Source organism: Crinia signifera, chromosome 19 (genome assembly GCF_055691185.1).
Source record: "Crinia signifera chromosome 19, ASM5569118v1, whole genome shotgun sequence".
In the NCBI taxonomy this organism is placed as follows: domain Eukaryota; kingdom Metazoa; phylum Chordata; class Amphibia; order Anura; family Myobatrachidae; genus Crinia; species Crinia signifera.
The window spans coordinates 16,288,134-16,307,120 of NC_139226.1; the positions used below are offsets into that span (position 1 = coordinate 16,288,134).

The window sequence follows — 18,987 nt, forward strand, 5'->3', positions numbered from 1 at the left end:
GGGGCAGCGGTCCTTCAATTTATTTATTATATGATTTTGGCATTTTATTTTTCTCCCTTGTACGTAGCTTTGGTGCTTCTGATTTTTGATTATTACAGTGATGAAGTGGCAACATTTGTGGCAATCTAATTAATGGTCCGCTATTTCACTCATATTTTGTTCTCCCCTCTTCCCGTGTGGTAAAGCCACAAGGTCTTACAAACATTCATGGCTGTCAGTGTATTTAAAATCTATATCTCTGCTGTATACTGAAGCGCTGCGTGTTTTAGCACTTAGGGCAATCCAATTAGGTGAATATAATCATCTCTATTTATTATAACTAAAGCCAGAGTTCTAAACAAAAGCGCAGTTTGGCTTCCTGAACGGTTTGACTTAGACTTTGTGAATCCTACTTAATTATATCTGGGGTGAGTGTTTGAATTGAACTAGTGTACTTTGAGTGATTCTGGTTTTTATTGCATCCAAAAATTGTATGGGTGTGTGTGAGCCATTGAAGGCAATTTGTGAGGCATAGGTGTACCACTAATCAGTATCTTATAAGCCCACCAGCACTCTAAAGGCCCCCATACACTATGCGATTTTGGGCCGATTTCATCCGATTTCGGCACTTTGTGCCGATAATCGGATGAAATCGGCCCAAAATCGTAGGTATGTGACATTTGATCCGATCCGATGCGCGGTCCCGTGCGCATCGGACCGGATCAGGGAGGTCGGACGGTGTGTACATACGATCACGTCCGACCTCCCTGTATGCATATGCCTGCCACCTGACAGGCATATGCATACAGACACCGGGGGAGTAGTGGGGGCGGCCAGCGGCAGCGGTGGTGGGGGCGGCCAGCGGCAGCGGTGGTGGGGGCGGCCAGCGGCGGTGGGGACAGGCGGCGTGTGCGGTGAGCGCAGTGTACTTACACATAGCAGCAGCGGCGGGGATGGGACGCACAGTGGCGGCTATTATATTTTTAAAATACTTGTCAAATGACCGGCCGCTCTCTGATTGGCCGGAGAGCTCTCAGCCAATCAGAGAGCGGCCGGTCATTTGACAAGTATTTTAAAAATATAATAGCCGCCACTGCGCGTCCCGTCCTCGCCGCTGCTGCTATGTGTAAGTACACTGCGCTCACCGCAAACGCCGCCCGCTGCCGCTGACCGCCCCCCCCCCACCGCCGCCGCCGCTGCCCGCCCCCACTACCGCCGCTGGCCGCCCCCACCACCGCTGCCCGTCCCCACTACCGCCGCTGGCCGCCCCCACCACCGCTGCCCGCCCCCACTACCGCCGCTGGCCGCCCCCACCACCGCTGCCCGTCCCCACTACTGCCGCTGCCCGCCCCCACTACTGCTCACCGCCCTGCAGCTCCCCGGGGTTTTTTTTACACGGGATAAATCGCATGCGATTTATCCAATGTAAAAATGGCACATCAAGTGCCAAATTGTATGTGAGCCTCCCGGGGAGCTGCCGGGCGGCTCGCAGGTAAATTGGGACCGACTTGTCCCTAGGACAAGTCGGCCTAATGTTTGGGGGCCTTACAACAGCAATTCTTATCTCAGCTAGGGCAATTAACCTGCTAACCTCTTTGTTCATAAAACATCAAATTTGCTACAATGTGTGGCAGCAGGTCTGCCACATAGTTGATTTGTTGCCATTTCAAAACACAGAGAAAAACGTATTAACAATCGCACCAAATGACAGCCAAGGGAGTTTTTGTAATTAAAAAGTAAAAAACTGCACATATGTTAATAATATCATGATAATTTTTGGTATGTGTAAGTTATCATTATCTTTCTACCTTTTTGAAATTTTGAGTTACGCTGACCAATGATTATAATCCTTATCTCAAAATTAATTGAGACTACACTGACATTGCCTCTTGGTTAAAGGCATTAAGGATATATGATGGTCAGCTCTCATAATTAAATGTATATTTGCGCATACCAATTTGACTAAATCCTGCAAATAGTTAATAAATCGCCAGAACAGATTAATTGTAAAACAAATCAGTAACTTTGGTTACTAATCTAAACATTCAGCAAATATAAAAATCACACTAAAAACTTTAAACTAAAATATATCTTTATTGAGCAACTTTTGTGATTGAGATATTAAGAGTGCACCCCACCCGAGTTTCTTTCCCTTTTTGTTTGCAGAAGTAAAAATATGTCTGCTCTCATCAATGCGAGGTGAGAAAAAGGCATAAATAATTGTTTAAAACTGTGGTACAGTAAAACAGCAAGTACAGAGGGAAAATAAATGTTTAGCCAATAAGGGAAATTAGTCTGAAAAAAAAAAGGAAACAGCAAAACCCACCATTCGTACATAATGGGGTAAGTTACCGTAAAGTGTCTGATGAAATTGTAAAATTGTCTAATCTATCCGCTGTGTTAACTCCTTTTAAGGGATCAGTAAGTGTTCATGTAATGATCCTGACCTCGGACGTCTCCGATATGATGAATCTAAATGTAAGGCGAAGCCAAACAGCCAGAGAGACTGATGTTTTTCCCAAGTGGTAAGAGACGGTTGATGTCAAATGACACAATAGGAGCGGTAGGTAAGCAGGTTTTACAATGAACCAGGTAAGATTTGTAAGGTAACTATATATTGCTAAACTGTAACATATTTGAAGTTGACTACATTCCTGGTTTGAAGAAGGTTGTAAGTATAAAGAAATAGATACTTTTTATAATGAAGGACAGTAGCTAGTAAGACTCCTAAAATTTATTGCGTAGGAAAGTTTTTGTCCTTGCAATGCAAGAGCAAGGTTTTTAATCCCCCTATCGCACAAGGAGAAATGACTGTTCTCCACTCTTTCAAGAAATCTTTACATTGTTCTGTAAAACTATTTTGTTATGTTGTCCACAAAATATGACAGTATATCTTGTTGTAGGTAATTCAACACATAACCTAGGCAGGAACATTATCTCCACATAAATACATACACACACATACACATCCTCAATATGTATCATCAAGTAAATGTGCTCCCCCATTTATTAATAATCTAGGATTAGCCATATAGTGAATGATGATACATTCCCCTTTAACATACACCCATGCACTCATGTTCTCCACTTCGCTAACTTCTTTTCGTTAACATTTTGACAGCTTTTTGAAATTGATATGTGACAGTTTGTTTCACTGTCAAAGGGAGGAACTGTCAAAGTTGGGAACATCTACGCACACCTAGAAACGTGGTGGACACTTATGGTGGAAGGTTATCATAGCTGGTTATTATGTGTTGTGAGATTGCTTTGCATTTTAAGGTCAGTTATATGATTTCATTATGCAACTCAAGATGGAGACTGGCCTATAGTCCTTGTGAAGGCATGCCATGCAGCATGCCATGGTTAGCTGGTCTCAAGATGGCCAACACCAGATATAAATATAGTTACCACACATGCTGTTGTCTAGCCACACCTCCAGCCCTGTACACACACACACACACACACACACACACACACACACCAATACAATGAATGTACACTAATGTATTGCTTACATTGATGATGCTGGATGCTGGTATTGAAATGTGATAACTGTAATATTGTTTTATCATACAAATGTTTAAGCCATTAACGCAGTATTATTATTCACCATACATAAATACACTTATAAATCTTATTTTTGGTCATTTATTTATTGATTGCAAAGTAGCGATAGAGAATAAGGCAGCCAGATTTCCATATCAAAATATAAAGTTACGTTTAGTAAATAACCAGACATTCATAATGCAAACAGACAGCGGCAAAAAATCAACTTTATGTGAACCAAAGTTTCGGGGTCTGATAGCCCCTTTGTCAAGGTGTACAGGGGCCACCAGATTTTAAAAAAAATCATAAAATCTTAATATCCGTGTCTGTTTGTTCCGCTCATAATGGTGGTAGAATACACAATATAGATCCAATCCCTACGCGTTTCGACTAACAGACTTCATCAGGGGTTAAACCGTACACTGTGGGTGGTAAAGGATACCAATATTTAATAACAGGTCCAAACATGATACTGTAAATCTTCAATTGATATCGTATAGATATACATACCAAACAGCTAGTACAGTGAGAAATTAATTGAAAGTGTCCTTTCAAAGGATAAAGATATTCAACATCCAAATTATCTGAAAAAGTATTTAATAGAGTATCTATTGAAAAATGTTCTCTTTTGGGAACAAAAGAGGGTAAAGAAGAGGGGAGCAGGTTCAAAAAAGGAGGGAAAGAGTTTCTTACATTAAGTAGATGTTTTGATGGCTGATCTCTGTGTTTCAGCATTATAACAAAAACCTCAGAATGGTCAATGCTTAGAGGACAAGTTTATAATAATTAACAAAGTTGAGGATTTAAAAAGACAGAAAAAAACTTAGTGTCAACTTGGAAAGTCAACATGGAATTTGAAAGAGATCCAGATATATGTCTGGATGTCTCCACAGCTCACAATTGAGGATGGAGACTTAGGGGGAAATTTACTAATATGAGAAACCTAGTTTTTCGTATTAGTATTTTCCCTACGACTGCATACAACTGTTTCAGTCGTATGCAAAGTCGTGTTCTGGAGGGGGATTTACAAAGCAGTCATATACGACTGCTTTGTAACCCTCCGATGTCGTACTAATTCTTATTAGCTGGCCATATATTCGGCCGCTAATACGAATTAGTGGAGGCAGTCTGCACGGATCAGTCAGATCCGTGCAGGCTGCAAGGTGTAAAAAAAATAGAAAATTAAATAAATAAAAAAAAACCAGCGTGGGATCCCCCCACAGCTGTAACCAGCACCAGGCTGAAGGAGCCGGGACCGGTAATAAAAAATCAGGGAACCCTACAAAAAGGGGTTCCCCGATTTTTAACAACCAGCCCTAGGCTCCAGGTCTGGGGCTGGTTCCCAAAATACGGGGGACAAAATGACTAGGGGTCCCCTGTATTTTAAGAACCAGCCCCAGGCCAAACCAGCCAGCAGGGTAATGCCACAGCCGGGGGGAGACTTTTTATACAAGTCCCCCCAGCCAAAGCATTAACCCTCTGACCAGTCAGCCTGGCCAGGGGCCCTGGGGGAGTGGGGACACCCCCAATAAAGGGGTCCACCCCCTCCAGGACTTACCTGACCAGGCTGAAGCCTGGTGCTGATCTCGGTGGCCACCGCTGATACTGGTGTAAAAAAAAACAGATGAATAATCTATTGTTTTAAACTGTGGAACTATGAGTCCCAGCAAGCCTCCCCCGCAAGCTGGGACTTGGAGAACCGCAAGTCCCAGCCTGCGGGGCATTAAAGGGCCCGCTGGGTCTTGTAGTTCCACAGTAAAAAAAAATAGATCAATAAATACACACTGACACATGAAAAATAAAATTTTAATACATACATTACACACATACTGATACTTACCTATCTTGATCCCGTAGGTAGGTCCCAGAGTCTTGATCCGGTGCCTTGTCCTGGTTCCGGATCCATGTCGCCATTCTTCAGCATGTCGATTTCCATGTCGGCATCCGGTCCGGGGTCCGAAGAAATCCATGGTGGACCTGTGGAAGGAAATCCAACTCACCCAGGTCCTCCATGGAAGTTCTTCAGGCTTGATCCGACGTAGTCCAGGTTTTCTTTCAGGTTCTTCAAGCTGCCGGCGACTCCGGCAAGCTCCCCGCTGCGGACTGTCAGAGGCGCAGAGATCCTTCCTCCTCTGCGCCTCTACTCAGAATGAATTCTATTGGCCGATCAGGAGCCGACTTTCTTGGCTCCTGATTGGCCGCTAGGCGTGCGTGGCGAGCGCAGCGAGCCCACAAGGGGGGGCGATCCACGTCCCCCCCTTGTCGGCATTTCGGCTGTCGGGATTCCGGCGTCGGGATTCTGAACGCCGGGATCCCGACCACCGGGATTCAGTACTGAATCCTACTCAACATATCCAAAACAGAATTATTTTCCCACCAGCCAAGTATAGTTACCGTACAATATTGGTAGGGTCAGACCTTGACATCGCAAACTGTGGACACACTTGGATTCTGCTTGGGGAGTTGTGATATCTGAATGCACAGTTAGTTCCTGTGCTTTAACGATCTTTATTTAATTAATTTCTAGAGAGGGAGGAAGGCTTCCATTTTCATGAGACGCTGCACCACTAGTCTTGAACATACAGTAGGTCAAGGTCTGAACCTTTCCTTGCCACCTCCGCCCCTTTCAGACTGCAATTTTATACCCGTTATTTTGCGATTTAAAATGGTAATTTGTGCAGTCTGAAAGGTGCAGAGTGAATTTAACGGTTCTATTGAACTGGTATTTCTAAACGGTAGTAAAGCAGGGTCCTACCTGTTTCAGACCCATTTTTTTCATCCACTGTTTTCTTCGGGTTAAAACGGGTTCATTTTTGTGAAGGAACAAAAACTGCATTGAAATACCATTTAAGGACAAAAACTGCACTAAAACACCATTTAAAGACATGCGGTGTGAAAGGGGTTTTAGCTGGCAGACCCGTTTTTAGAAACATTTTAAAAATACCTGGTCAAAGCCAGTTTTGCGGTCTGAAAGCAGCATCACTGTTGTAAATACCATGTTACCAAGTTAGCAATTCTTTGTAGATAGTTAAAACCATGTATTGTTACTTACTCAGTATTACCCCTCCTCTCATGCACCTGAATGGTATTACTAAACTAATTGAGCACTTGCCACTAGCTATGTGTAGTTTGTGAGAGGCAGAAGGAAGCCCACATTAGGAGGAGATGTGGGTCCTGATATGCCACAAGGAGTAGTCTGGGGTTGCTCTAAGGTAGGTAGCTCTTAGTTTAGATATACCAAGTAAGGAGCCATTATCATGTAATGGTCTCCCTTAATGATAGTCAATCACTGAGGGAGAGCGTAGGCTCCAGGAGAAGAGACCAACGGGATTGTAAAGGGGTCCCTAAAAGACCACCTGAACCCTAATTGGAAATCCCCCTACGGTGACACTGTAGTGAAAATTTCTCATCAACTGGGGACCCCCTGTAGGTGTACCAAACACTAATTATGTCCACAATATCCATACCCCCTCCACCTATAGATTTGTTTCGCAACCCACCCCATCCAAAAAATTATCAGTTTGAATCAGAATTTATTTTTTAATCCTACTTTCATTTCTTGATTATACTTCTATGTACACATATTTATTTCACGATTTATTGAGTAAATGGTACACTATAACGTGACAAATCTTCATCTCAGTCTTATTCTTCAACTTTTTACACTCATAACATTCAAACACATACATGCAGCGCTCATGCCCATCGACCAAACATTATCTATGAACCAAAAGAGTCTGGGAAACCCTTAAGGCAGAGCAGTGCCTAACATCCATCTGACTAACAGGGTGAGTGCAGTGTACCCACTTTGCATTGATCAACGGGTGCATTGGCCAGGACAAAGATTTCTCAGTGCAACTGGCTGGGGAGCACAGAGATGGATATGGGAAAAGTAAGAAAAAAAAACGGTACATTAGGTACAGTTTTATTTGCCGGTACAGACTGTTAAATAAACAGTGAATTATTTTTATGTGTTTGTGTGTGTTGTACTGTTTTTGTGTGTGTGTGTTGTAGTGTATGTGGTTGTGTGTGTTGTGTTGTATGTATCTGTCCAATGCGTAAGTGTGTGAGGTGTGCTATGTATATATAGCATGTGTATGTGTGTGTAGTGCCTTTGTGTATCTGTGCAGTGTTTAAGTGTGTGTTTTGTGTGTTGTATTGTTTTTGGGTGTGTGTGGTGAATGTGGGTGTGTGTTGTGCTGTTAGAGGTATGTTATGTGTGTTTGTGTGTGTTGTGTGTATCTGCCCAATGTGTAAGTGCGTAAGGCGTGTATGTGTATAAATGTGTATGTGTGTGTGGTGTGCTGTGTGTATCTGTGCAATGTTTGTGTGTGTGTTCTGTGTATTGTACTGTTTTTGGGTGTGTGTTGTAGTCAATGTGGGTGTGTGTTGTACCGTAAGTGGTGTGTTATGTGTGTGTTGTGTTATTTGTATCTGCCAAATGAGAGGTGCGCTATATATATATGTGTGTAGTGTGCTGTGCGTATCTTGGCAATGCTTAAGTGTGTGTGTTCTGTGTGTTTCTGTATCTGCACAATGTTTAAGTGTGTGTGTTCTGTGTGTTTGTTGTACTGTTTTTGGGTGTGTGTTGTAGTGCATATGGGTTTGTGTTGTACTGCATGTGGTGTGTTATGTTTGTGTTTTGTTGTGTGTATCTGTCCAATGTGTAAGTGTGTGAGGTGCGCTACGTATATGTGTGTGTGTTGTGTGCTGTGTGTGCATATGTGGTGTACTGTGTGTGTGCGTGTACAATGCGTACGTGTGTGTGTGATGTGTGGTCTATGTATATCCTCAATTATTCCTAATTGTTTAAAGCCTTCACCATACTGTTAGAATGTGTCATTCATACTCAATGACAGCAATGAAATCAGGTGTGGAGTTGTTCCTTCGACAATGGTTTCCCAGATCGTCAATCTTTTTCCCAGATCATCAATGAAGGCAAATGAAAACTTGGTGTTTTTTAAATTTCTAAGTGAAATTTCCCAAAAACGGCTTCGAGTTGCACACCACCCGGTCCAGAGGTATCTTATTGCTGAATTTGGTGGCTCTGAGTGCCGCGGTGTGTCCGCAATGCAACAGACACGCACACACACACACACACGCACGCACACACACTCTTCAACTTATTATATAGACATGCCAGTATTAGTGTTGCCACCTGGGTTGGCTTATAATACCTTTCCACTTATTTTAAGCTTAATATTATACATATCTCCCCAGTTGTGTACCAGTGGAACGCATTCCAATATGGCCACCGGCATCGATGAACCGCATGACGTAATATAATGCACATAAATCATCTTGTATTTATTCCATCCTATTATGTATTTAGCCTTCTGACTTTATTATTATCTAGATTGTATTGGTTAAATATGTTTAGTCACTAGTATTTACATAACGGTTTAATAGTTGAAGTTTCCGCCTTACAGCCGATTGCCAGAATGCAAGCGTCGCTTCCGCTGGATCGTGTAGAACGCATCGCAGACTTCCGTTCCGGCGGTTGTGGCGTTTGGTAAGTTTAGAGGTTTTTCCCTTTATGTCCATTACATCCTTTGGCACCCGATTAGATGTTATAACTTATGACTAGGTATATAAGTAATTTTAAGTTGGCTACTATGATATATCAGTGTTAACGGTACTCTGAGTGGAATTGTAGGAGGTGGTGATGTCACTTCCTGCTATTGGGTTTATAAGCTGACCCGGTGAGGCATTACAGATGTATTCTCTCTAGCTGGATGCTAGGTTGCTTATCTGATGGTATTTATTACAAGTCTGCTTAAAGTCCTGATGATGGTCTGTGGTAGACCAAAACGTCACGTTACGTCGATTGTATGTCAGTTCTCATGCAATAAATCTACTTTGAAAACTTTGAGCTTGGTGAGTGCCCATTTCATCCGCGATATATATACAGTATCTTACTGCAAAGTGTGCTGAATAATTCCAGGTTTGCTGCTAAATTTGCTGTATCAATCCATGGTTGCTGAAAAGTTTGCAATATAATTCCAGGGGTGCCGCCATGTGTGCCATATAATTTCAGGCAGGGACGTCAGAGTAAGATAAAATCTCAGTTTGGCGCCTCCAATTTTATCTTTCAAGGCTGCGGGAGGGGTGGGTTAGGCTGCATGAGGGGAGGTTAGAGTTAGGCTGTGGCTGGGGATATTAGGCTGCAGGATAGGCTGATAGGCTGCATGAGGGGAGTTTAGGGTTAGGCTGTGTGTAGGGAAGGTTAGGGTTAGGCTACATGTAGGGAAGGTTAGGGTTAGGTGGCCTGAGGAGGATAGGGTTAGGTTGTGTGGAGGGGAGGTTAGGGTTAGGCTGATTTAATGGAGGTTAGGGTTAGGCTGTGTGAGGGAAGGTTAGGGCTAGGCCATGAGAGGGGAGGTTAGGGTTAGGCTGCAAGAGGGGTGGGTTAGGTTGCGGGAGGGGAAATTAGGGTTAGGGTTACCTAACCATGCGTTAGGTATGGTTAGGGTAAGGCTGCTGGAGAGGGTTAGGCTGCATAAAGAAGGGCTAGGGTTAGGCTGTGTGAGGGGAGGTTAGGGTTAGGCTGCATGGGGAGGGTTAGGCTGTGTGAGGGGAGGTTAGCGTTAGGCTGCGCGAGGGTGTAAATCATTGTACATACCCCCATTATCATTGCTGATATCTGCTTTAATGACTGCAGCTATAGAGCGGTTGTGTGGTAATGTACACTGGCCTCAGGGGAGATTTAATGTATCAGACCTTTTTATGGAGACCACTTTAGGGAAAATCTGTTGGGTTCTGAGTATGTACAGTATTCTGTCTTGGGGCCGTGGGGCAGGGCTGGTTGTAACCAGCAGTGGCTCCTACCTCTGTGGAGGAGGGGGGCTGCCACGATGCTCCTCCTCTGCCACCAACGTGCTTTTGGTCCCGGTCCCCGTCACGGCCGCTACCTACCGCTGGTTTTGATCCCTGCTATGGGGCCAGGGAATGCGCAGTTCATGCACTGGCCCCCAGTCTCTATGGGATTTTGCAGCAGGCCACAGAGGCATATTCAGGGCCTTGTACTACACATGCGTGGAACCCGGTTTTTAAGGGCTTCCAATGTGAAGTCACTGCCATTCACAGTGAACCAGTGCAGTCTCAAAGCTTTATGGGCTCGCTAGACAGCGAATGTACACTGCCTAGCAATCCAACCTGAATCAGGCCCCATGTGTGAGAGGCCTTAATGGGACATGTGAAGCTGGTTTGTCTATTGAATGTAACACAATAGATAATATAGGTATGCGGAAATCACCCGCAAAGAAAAGGGAGTTGAAAAAATGTTCTTGTTTTTTCTTGTTTTGCGCATGAGTTGCAGTTATTTATACAGCATTTACAAAAACGGAATGTTTTTGTAGATTCCAAAGTAGATTGTAATCCTGCCTGCAGGCCTCTTACTCTGTCTGTGTTATTACCCAGTCTAATTTGGTTACTGTGTTACCAAATGTAAACTGGAACAGAATACTATGCTAGCACTATATAAATAAATGGTACAGGTCGGGTATCCCATATCCGGGCATCCCGTATCCGAATTATTCCAAAAAACGTGTTTTTTTGGAATAATTCAATCCCCCCCCCCCCCCCCTAACCCTATTTTAATACTTACCAAGTCCACTGGCGTCCATGCCTTCAGCATCCTCTCCGGCGTCTCCAGCGGTCCCAGGAGTGCTTTGCGCGAGTGCGCGCGCGCGCCGGTGACGTCACCGGCGCGCCTGGGAACTTGCGCAAAGCACTCCTGGGACCGCTGGAGACGCCGGAGACGGTGCTGGTGGCCTGCCGTGGACGCCGGAGGACTCCATGGACGCCGAGGGACCATCGGGGACCCACCAGGGGCAGGTAAGTATGGCAAAAAAAAATTAATCCAAAAACCGGAATTTTCCCTTATCCGGAATGCTCGTGGTCCCGAGCATTTCGGATAAGGGATACTCAACCTGTAATATATAATAGTGAACAACATATAGCTAGGGTTATGTACTGGATAACTTAGTAATAAGCTCCTGTGCACTAATATAAGTTTACCATCATTTAGCATTCCTAAATTCCTACCATGGATAAGTCCAAATGCTGAACAAGCCCAAAGCTGTCATATGCAATGGTGCATAAAACGACAAAGAGGTAGAATTATCAATAATTACAATTTGGCCACAATATATATCGTATTTTATTACTGCATACTATGGTGTTCACAAAACAGCAATTTAACATCTGACTTTTGCCAGGACGTTAGCTTCAAAAAGATCTAATAATGGAGTCGAATGCAAAAGCTATGTAACACCTCCCACTATAATTTTTCTTACAGTACACACCTGGGGCAAAATAATAGGGTGTGATATTTCAGACATGTGCGATTTTTGGTCAAAAATGGCTGAATTCGCACATTTTCTGAAAATCACACATTTGAAAGGTTGTGAATTGCAGTAAAAATCACACTTTTTGCCACAAAATTCGCAAATTTTGACCTGGCGATTTTTCATCACACTTCAATTCGCATACGGATGTTTTCCAGATTATAAAGTAAACAACTCACAAATTTAATAGGGTGCGATTTTGGGTAAACATTACCCAAAATCGCAAAAAACAATTGACCAGGGTCTGACAGGCGAATTTCACAGGACTACTGTATGCACAGATCATTGAGATCTCTCTATCCTTGAGAAAGGTGAAACATGTTGGATGAGAAGTGAGTTATTTCATTGTTTTTACTTTCTATATTTGTGGCTTATGGCCATTGGGCCACATACAGTTGTACTTTTTATTAAATACTTTTTACTGAGACTGGCCCTCCACTCTTTGTTTCTTGTACACACCTTCAAACAAGTGTGGATACAGCTAAAGTGGATTTAAAGGGGACCAACTCTCTAAAAGAAACGGCTATGTGTGTATTAAACCTGCACCTCCAGTGAGTACGGTAGGAAGTGACCTTGGCAATTGGGATTATTTACCTGCATGTGGTGACATTTGAATGCTAGCAGTTAAAGAAACCTTGATATGCTTTAAAACTCCTGTTATTACAGTGAGTATGGTACGCACCTAGAGATCGCTCTTATTTTGGTATATGATTTGTCATTATTCACACTGGTGAACCCATAAAGAAACTGCTATATACGTTGAACACTTCACTTGAGTGTGAGTTTCGGTACAATTTTTTCCTGGGATATATCACTACCGATAGATATATATTTATTATTTATTTTGTGTCACTTATACCCCTTTCAGACATACTGTACTACCCGGGGTTTTAGACCCGGTTCAAACCCAGGTTTTTAAAAATCCCGGGTCCATTGCAGGTGTGCAGGACCCAGGATTTTAGAGGACTAATATCCCAGGTAGAGCCTTTCAGACATACCCTAGTCCCGGGATTGTGCCGTATGTCTGAAAGGGGTATCACACAAGATTTTGTTTTTGTTTATTTTCCTTGATCACGAGATAAATCATTCCCGTGGGACATACCAGTCAAGCACCATCATTTCCATATTTGTTCTGGAGATCTGTGCATGGTTTGGTCTTATAAAATATTTAAAAGCTAAAATAAAATAAAAATGGCGTGAAGTCCCCCATCCTGAGCATAACCAGCCCCGGGCTCATTGAGCGGGACCTGGTTCCAAAAATACGGGGGACAAAAAGCATAGGGGTCCCCCGTGTTTCTGAAACCAGCCCCAGGATTTGCAGCTAATCGCAGATCCAGCTAATTTTTGCAGCCATGCTATGCAATTCCCAGGCTTGCACAGGGTGGGATTTCACTTAGGCCCTTATTCTGATCGGTGCGGTCGGAGCCGATTATGCGGCCAGGACCGTGCGTGCAAAACCCCGCCTTCCATACGGATCGCCAACTCCGTCCGTACGCGGTAAGAAGCTGGCCGAACGGACCGAACGTGTATTTTTCATGGAATACGCCTCCTCCATCTCAGGGAACCTCCCCCATCATTCGATGGTCGCAGACCATCGAATGCAGGACCGAGTGCTCCACCAGCACCCGCAACCTCAGACCACACGGACATTTTTCCGTGCAAAAGCAGGGATCTGGGCGGGCAGCTGACATCCGGCGATGTCATATGTCCGCCCCCTACACGTGCGTCACGGCCGCATTACCATACGTACGCCCAGCGTTTTCATGGGAACTCCCATGAAACGCGGGGCGTATGCATACGGTAATGAGCCCAAATAGCCCTTCACGCCCCTCTGTTCACATATCATGCGGAATTTCGCCGTACGCCCCGCTCGCACATGCGCAGAGACGCCTCTGCACATGCGCAGACACAAAACATCGGCGGGCCGAACGCACGCGGATATATCCGCACCGATCAGAATAAGGGCCTTAGGCTGGTCGGCATATACCTGCTCGCAGGACTCTGCAATTTAGCAGAGCAGACATTAAGGAGATCATTCAGGTTGACCCGCAATGCTGCGAAATTCCATTGACCTTATATTAGGTTCTAGTGAAGCAACACTCACTGCCCCTTTGGGTAATGCAGTGGTGCTTGGGAGTTGACGAACACATATGCAGTGAGAAAATGTATGATTATAAATATATTAGGCCACATAAAGGGCCTAATTCAGTGTCCATGTGCTTCAGATCACCTTATTCTCCCTCAGTCCAGATTAACATAATCAAAAAATAAGGGAAACAATATCCTCAAATAGGGAAACACTGTTTATTTTTAGGTGAACAAAATAAAATAATTAAAATGTGTCCTTTACCGCTCTGAATACTCCTTCAGTGCAAATTGACCCCTTGAGTAGTAGGTTTTCCTGGGGCAGGACAAACATACCAGGGCAGATTTGCCCTGCCCCAGAAATACTCACCACCGAAGGGGCAGCTGCTGCCTTTTGCAGTAGTCCCTGTTTCCCTGGAGAAGTTCGGGGCCATTTTTGGTGGCTCGGGTGTTCGGGTGCTCAGCCTTTCATCTGGTCAGGCATTCCTGTGTTTGGATGCCCAAACACACGAACGGCTGAGTGCAGCCGAACCTCTGAGCGGCACTGATCCTCCCTGAGCAGTGATGGGGTGGATCAGCGATGGGGGACAGTGATGGGGAGGATTGGCAATAAGGGGATCAGTGACAGGGGGGATGGTGGTGCGCCAATAGTTCACCGCTGGAGGCACCACTCGCACACCCTTTCTTTACAGTGGCATGTACGGAAATTTCTTGCTCCTGCAGCGTAGTTCAGCTCGAGGAATTTAAGGCCATACCACCAAAGGGGTTGCAGGCCTATAAAGGTCCATTAAATGAAATAATTTTCACTGTACAAAACTTTTAAGAATTACATAAGCATAAACTTTTGCTCGTCCGTCGGGCCTTAAGACTAGTTTTTTTTATCTCTTATATACTGTATTTAGCCAGATCTGTCACTCATCCCCTGTGTATATAATTTTCCGGGATACATAAACCCGCCCCCCTAAGGAAAAGACCAGTGCTCTATGTGTATAACATTCCCGCCCAGCGTTATACACAAACCCGCCCCCCCTAAGGAACAGACCAGTGTTCTACATACCCCACCCCCTTGACATCACCTCCTCCCGCCCAGCCAGTGCTACAGTACACGCCCACCATCCACCATTTCTCCACAGCCACCATCCACCATTACTCCTGCCCCCCCACCTCTGTCAACACACCTGTCTGACATTCGCTGACCCCCACACCCCCTCCACCTCCTGGGCCCCTCCCGTGATTCACGGCACCCCCCGCGCCCCTCCCGCGATTCACGGACACCCACAACCCCCCTCCTGTAATTCACTGACCCCCACAGCCCCCCTCCCGCGATTTGCGGACCCACCCCCCCTCCCGCAATTTGCAGACCCCCCCCTGACCCCCTTCCGGCAATCCCCCCCCAGCTACCCCGCTCCCCGCTTCACATACTCCCGTGAGAATGGGGGATCCTGTACCGCCACAAGCAGGTGCCGCCCCTAAGTGGGAAATCCGGCCCTAGCTGCCACGCTGCAGGTTCCCCCACTGCCAGAAGTGTCCGAAGGTCCTCTGCACCAGCGATTCAACTTTGATCAATGTCTTGCCCACATACCACTATTATACAGCCTCCTGCTCTCATGCACCTTCACTCCCTCCCAGTGGGAAGAGACGCTCACCCACTGCCGGGAGCTGCATACTGTCCCCCATCCTCTTCCAGTTCGACCATCAATGATTTCAAATCATCGATGGTTTATGGCCGATGTTGAATACTTTTGCCATCAATGTGGGAGGACCAGATGGTTTCCCTACAGCAATGGCAAAGGAGAACCAATCAAGTTTCACATTTTTTTAAGGTGCCGGGACACGGAGCATAGCTCCGCCCCCCACACCTGGAAGTTCCACCACCGAGTTCTGATTGACCCACGGCCTATTCAGTCAGATATAATGGATGACCATCGATAGCTACAACAATCGATGGTTATCCAAGTAATATGTTACTACTATCGATGGCAGGGTGCAAAATCAATGCCAACCATCGATGGTGTCTGCACCAATGCCCACCCCTTATCTGCAACAGCCAAAAACCTTTACTACCCCTCATGCCCACAGACCTCTATCACTGCCCTGCCTCCTGTTCTCCTGCCCCGTAACTGCCGCCAGTGGGGACCCGCTTACCCTGTGTTGCCCACATTCCCCTATCATGCTTTACCACCCAGCCTCCTGCTCTCATGCACCCTAACTCACACCCAGGAGAGAAGACACTGACTCAGGGGCACCGTCCTGTACTCCTGTGCTGCCACGCTGGACCCTCACCCACTGGCAGAAGCTGCACAGTGTCCCCCACCCTCCTCTTTACTCCCCCGTATGCCCACACACCCCTATCACTACCCAGCTTCCTGCTCTCCTGAACCGTAACTTCCACCACTGGGGAGTCGCTGACACTGTGTTGCCCACATACCGCTAGCATGCCTCATAGCCCAGCCTCCTGTTCTCATGCACCCTAACTCCCACCCAGTAGGAGGAGACACTGACTCAGGGCCACCGTCCTGTACTCCTGTGCTGCCACGCTGGACCCTCACCCACTGGCAAAAGCTGCACAGTATCTCCCACCCTCCTCTTTAGTCCCACTTATGCCCACACACCCCTATCACTACCCAGCCTCCTGTTTTCCTGGGTCGTGACCTCCGCCAGTGGGGAGCCGCTGACTCAAAAACACCCTATTATACTATTGCACACACACACACACACACCTAAACAACACGCACCCCCCCACACACCCACAAATGTCACTGTACCCTCCACACTATCAATGTACATCTTACTCTGTAACTGCTTTTTACTTAAACAAAACAATACACACCCCCTTCCACATCATATGCTCTCTATTTAACACATTTCACCTATAACTCAAGTTGCAATACAGGCATCTTTCATACAATTCTAACCATATTTCTCACAATACAAAAGTTCACAAATTAAGGGGGCGCAGCCCCTTACGCCGGTGTGAAGAGCGCCCGTAGGGTGCGATGAATCACCTAGTATTAAAATATTGTAGGTGTTTTAGGGATCTCCTTGCTTTACCTAATGAAGCACAATTTCTTATCTGTTTATATTTGAAAGATCAATTAGAAAATAATGGGCTTATGTAGACCAAGGAATTTGTCAAAATAGGTAGAAACATTTTCCTCGAGCGCCTGTTGTAAAAATTCTCGCAGTCTTAATTTATGTAAATAATTGTTGTCAATTCACTTTCCACTTCAGATCAGTATGTGGGTTCGTAGGAATGAATGGCTGCCCTTCAATAGGAATAAACCAAGGCCCAATTCTGAGTCACGTGCAATCGTTCACAAAGCTGATGTTCATGTACTGTAAGTAACTAAATACTTGCAACAACAAAAAAATTGGTATCTTTTGCAATCAGGACAGATGGTTTTAGAATTTTGCTGATAAAGTAATGAGTGCTGACTGGTGGTTAAAGAACCGTTAAGTGGGCTATTATGGAAGCATCAAGGGTGTGTCAGTGCAAGTGGATATGTTCACTGACGCACAGCTGTAAGCTTAGGAGGCCTTGGTCAGGTGCAGAACTACACCTGCCTTAAGGCTAGGGCATGTTGTGATGGTGCGCCTGATGGTGGTGTAAAAGGACAATCCATAGTATAAGAGTACAGGCAAAGGTGCCATAAGTGAGCATCTCAGTCCATGCACATTTGGGCTGCACAGATGCAGACAAGGGAAGGAGTTTGCAGGCCACTTGCAAAAAATGGGAGATTGATGAGCATTTTTAGGCACTTATGGGTTTGCTTACAGTAGATCTTTTGAAGAAAAGTCACCTATTGTGGCAGGAGGACTCTATTTGTGCTTTGAAAGTGCGCTGTGGCAAAAGAGGGTGTGGCTTCATCAGGAATGGTGTGTTTTCACTGCCCGAATCCCATTTTTGTCAGTCCTGGGGTCCCAGGTGACTGTGTAGCCTACAATGTCATTCTCCCACATGATGACAGGAGCTAGGTGCGGCGAATAATGTTATATTCCTTTACCTGGCTCCTGTCACTGAGCAGAAGTCAGCACATTGAGTAGATAAGGCACACTTTTTTCTCAAACTAATTGATTATGACAGGTGCCACGCACCCTGTCCACACCCCCATTTATACAGGTTTGATATAAACCTATATAAAATTCGTAGAATTTTAAATCATGTTTATATGAAAACTTGATTTGGATAGGATGTCGCGCAAATATGATTATCAAAACCGACAGCTGAAAGCCTGGTATTATACCATATTAAAACCAGGTAGTTTTTGCGGTATTGATAAATATTATAAAGCTTTGAAAAATACATTTAAAAGAGCCGATGTGAGAAAATTGTTACAAGATCAAGACGCGTACACATTGCACAAAAAGGCTAGAAAAAACTATAAAAGGAATATGATATGCGTATCGGGTATAAATCAACAGTGGCAATGTGATTTGGTTTCGCTCATAGATTTGGCAAAGTACAACGAAGGTGGTAATATATATTAACCGTCATCGATATATTCAGTAAGAGGGCCTGGGCTGAAAGTCTGACCGCTACGAGCACTACAACAGTCGCTAACGCTTTTGATAAAATATTCCAGCAGGGTGACGTGCCGAGGAAGTTACAAACCGATAACGGTAAAGAGTTTCTAAACAAAGTCCTAAAAAAGTTGTTAGAAAAATACGGTATACAACATTTCACAACCAATAACGATGTGAAAGCGGCCGTTATAGAGCGCTTCAATAGAACTTTAAAAACACGTATGTGGCGGTACAGTATTTCACAGAAAATAATACAATACATACCAAAATATAGATGTTTTACAAGCATTCATTACCAGCTATAATAACACCATAGAACGATAAAGCGCGCTCCAAACGAAGTGGATGACTCTAATGCGCTGAGCGTCTTCAAGACGATATACGGCGATTACTTTAGAAGTAAGAAAACAAAGGCTTGTTTAGCGGTCGGGGATCACGTTCGTATCTAAAAATATAAGGATATATTTCAGAAAGGTTACGAACAGAGTTTTTCTGAGGAAATATT

At 44.8% G+C, this 18,987-nt stretch overlaps 1 protein-coding gene across 5 annotated transcripts in view; it reads left to right on the forward strand.

The window, feature by feature from the left end:
• Positions 1–18,987, forward strand: part of LOC146042192 (uncharacterized) — a 145,575-nt gene that overhangs the window by 61,441 nt on the left and 65,147 nt on the right. Inside the window, exon 1 of one of the 5 annotated variants that reach the window (XM_083162117.1) lies at positions 8,427–9,037. The exons of 3 other annotated variants lie outside the window; for them this stretch is intronic. The gene's annotated coding sequence lies outside the window, so the exon portion shown is untranslated. Of the gene's footprint in view, positions 1–8,426; positions 9,038–17,099; positions 17,297–18,987 lie in introns of those variants that run through there. One more of the 5 variants, XM_083162118.1, reaches the window with a different exon arrangement.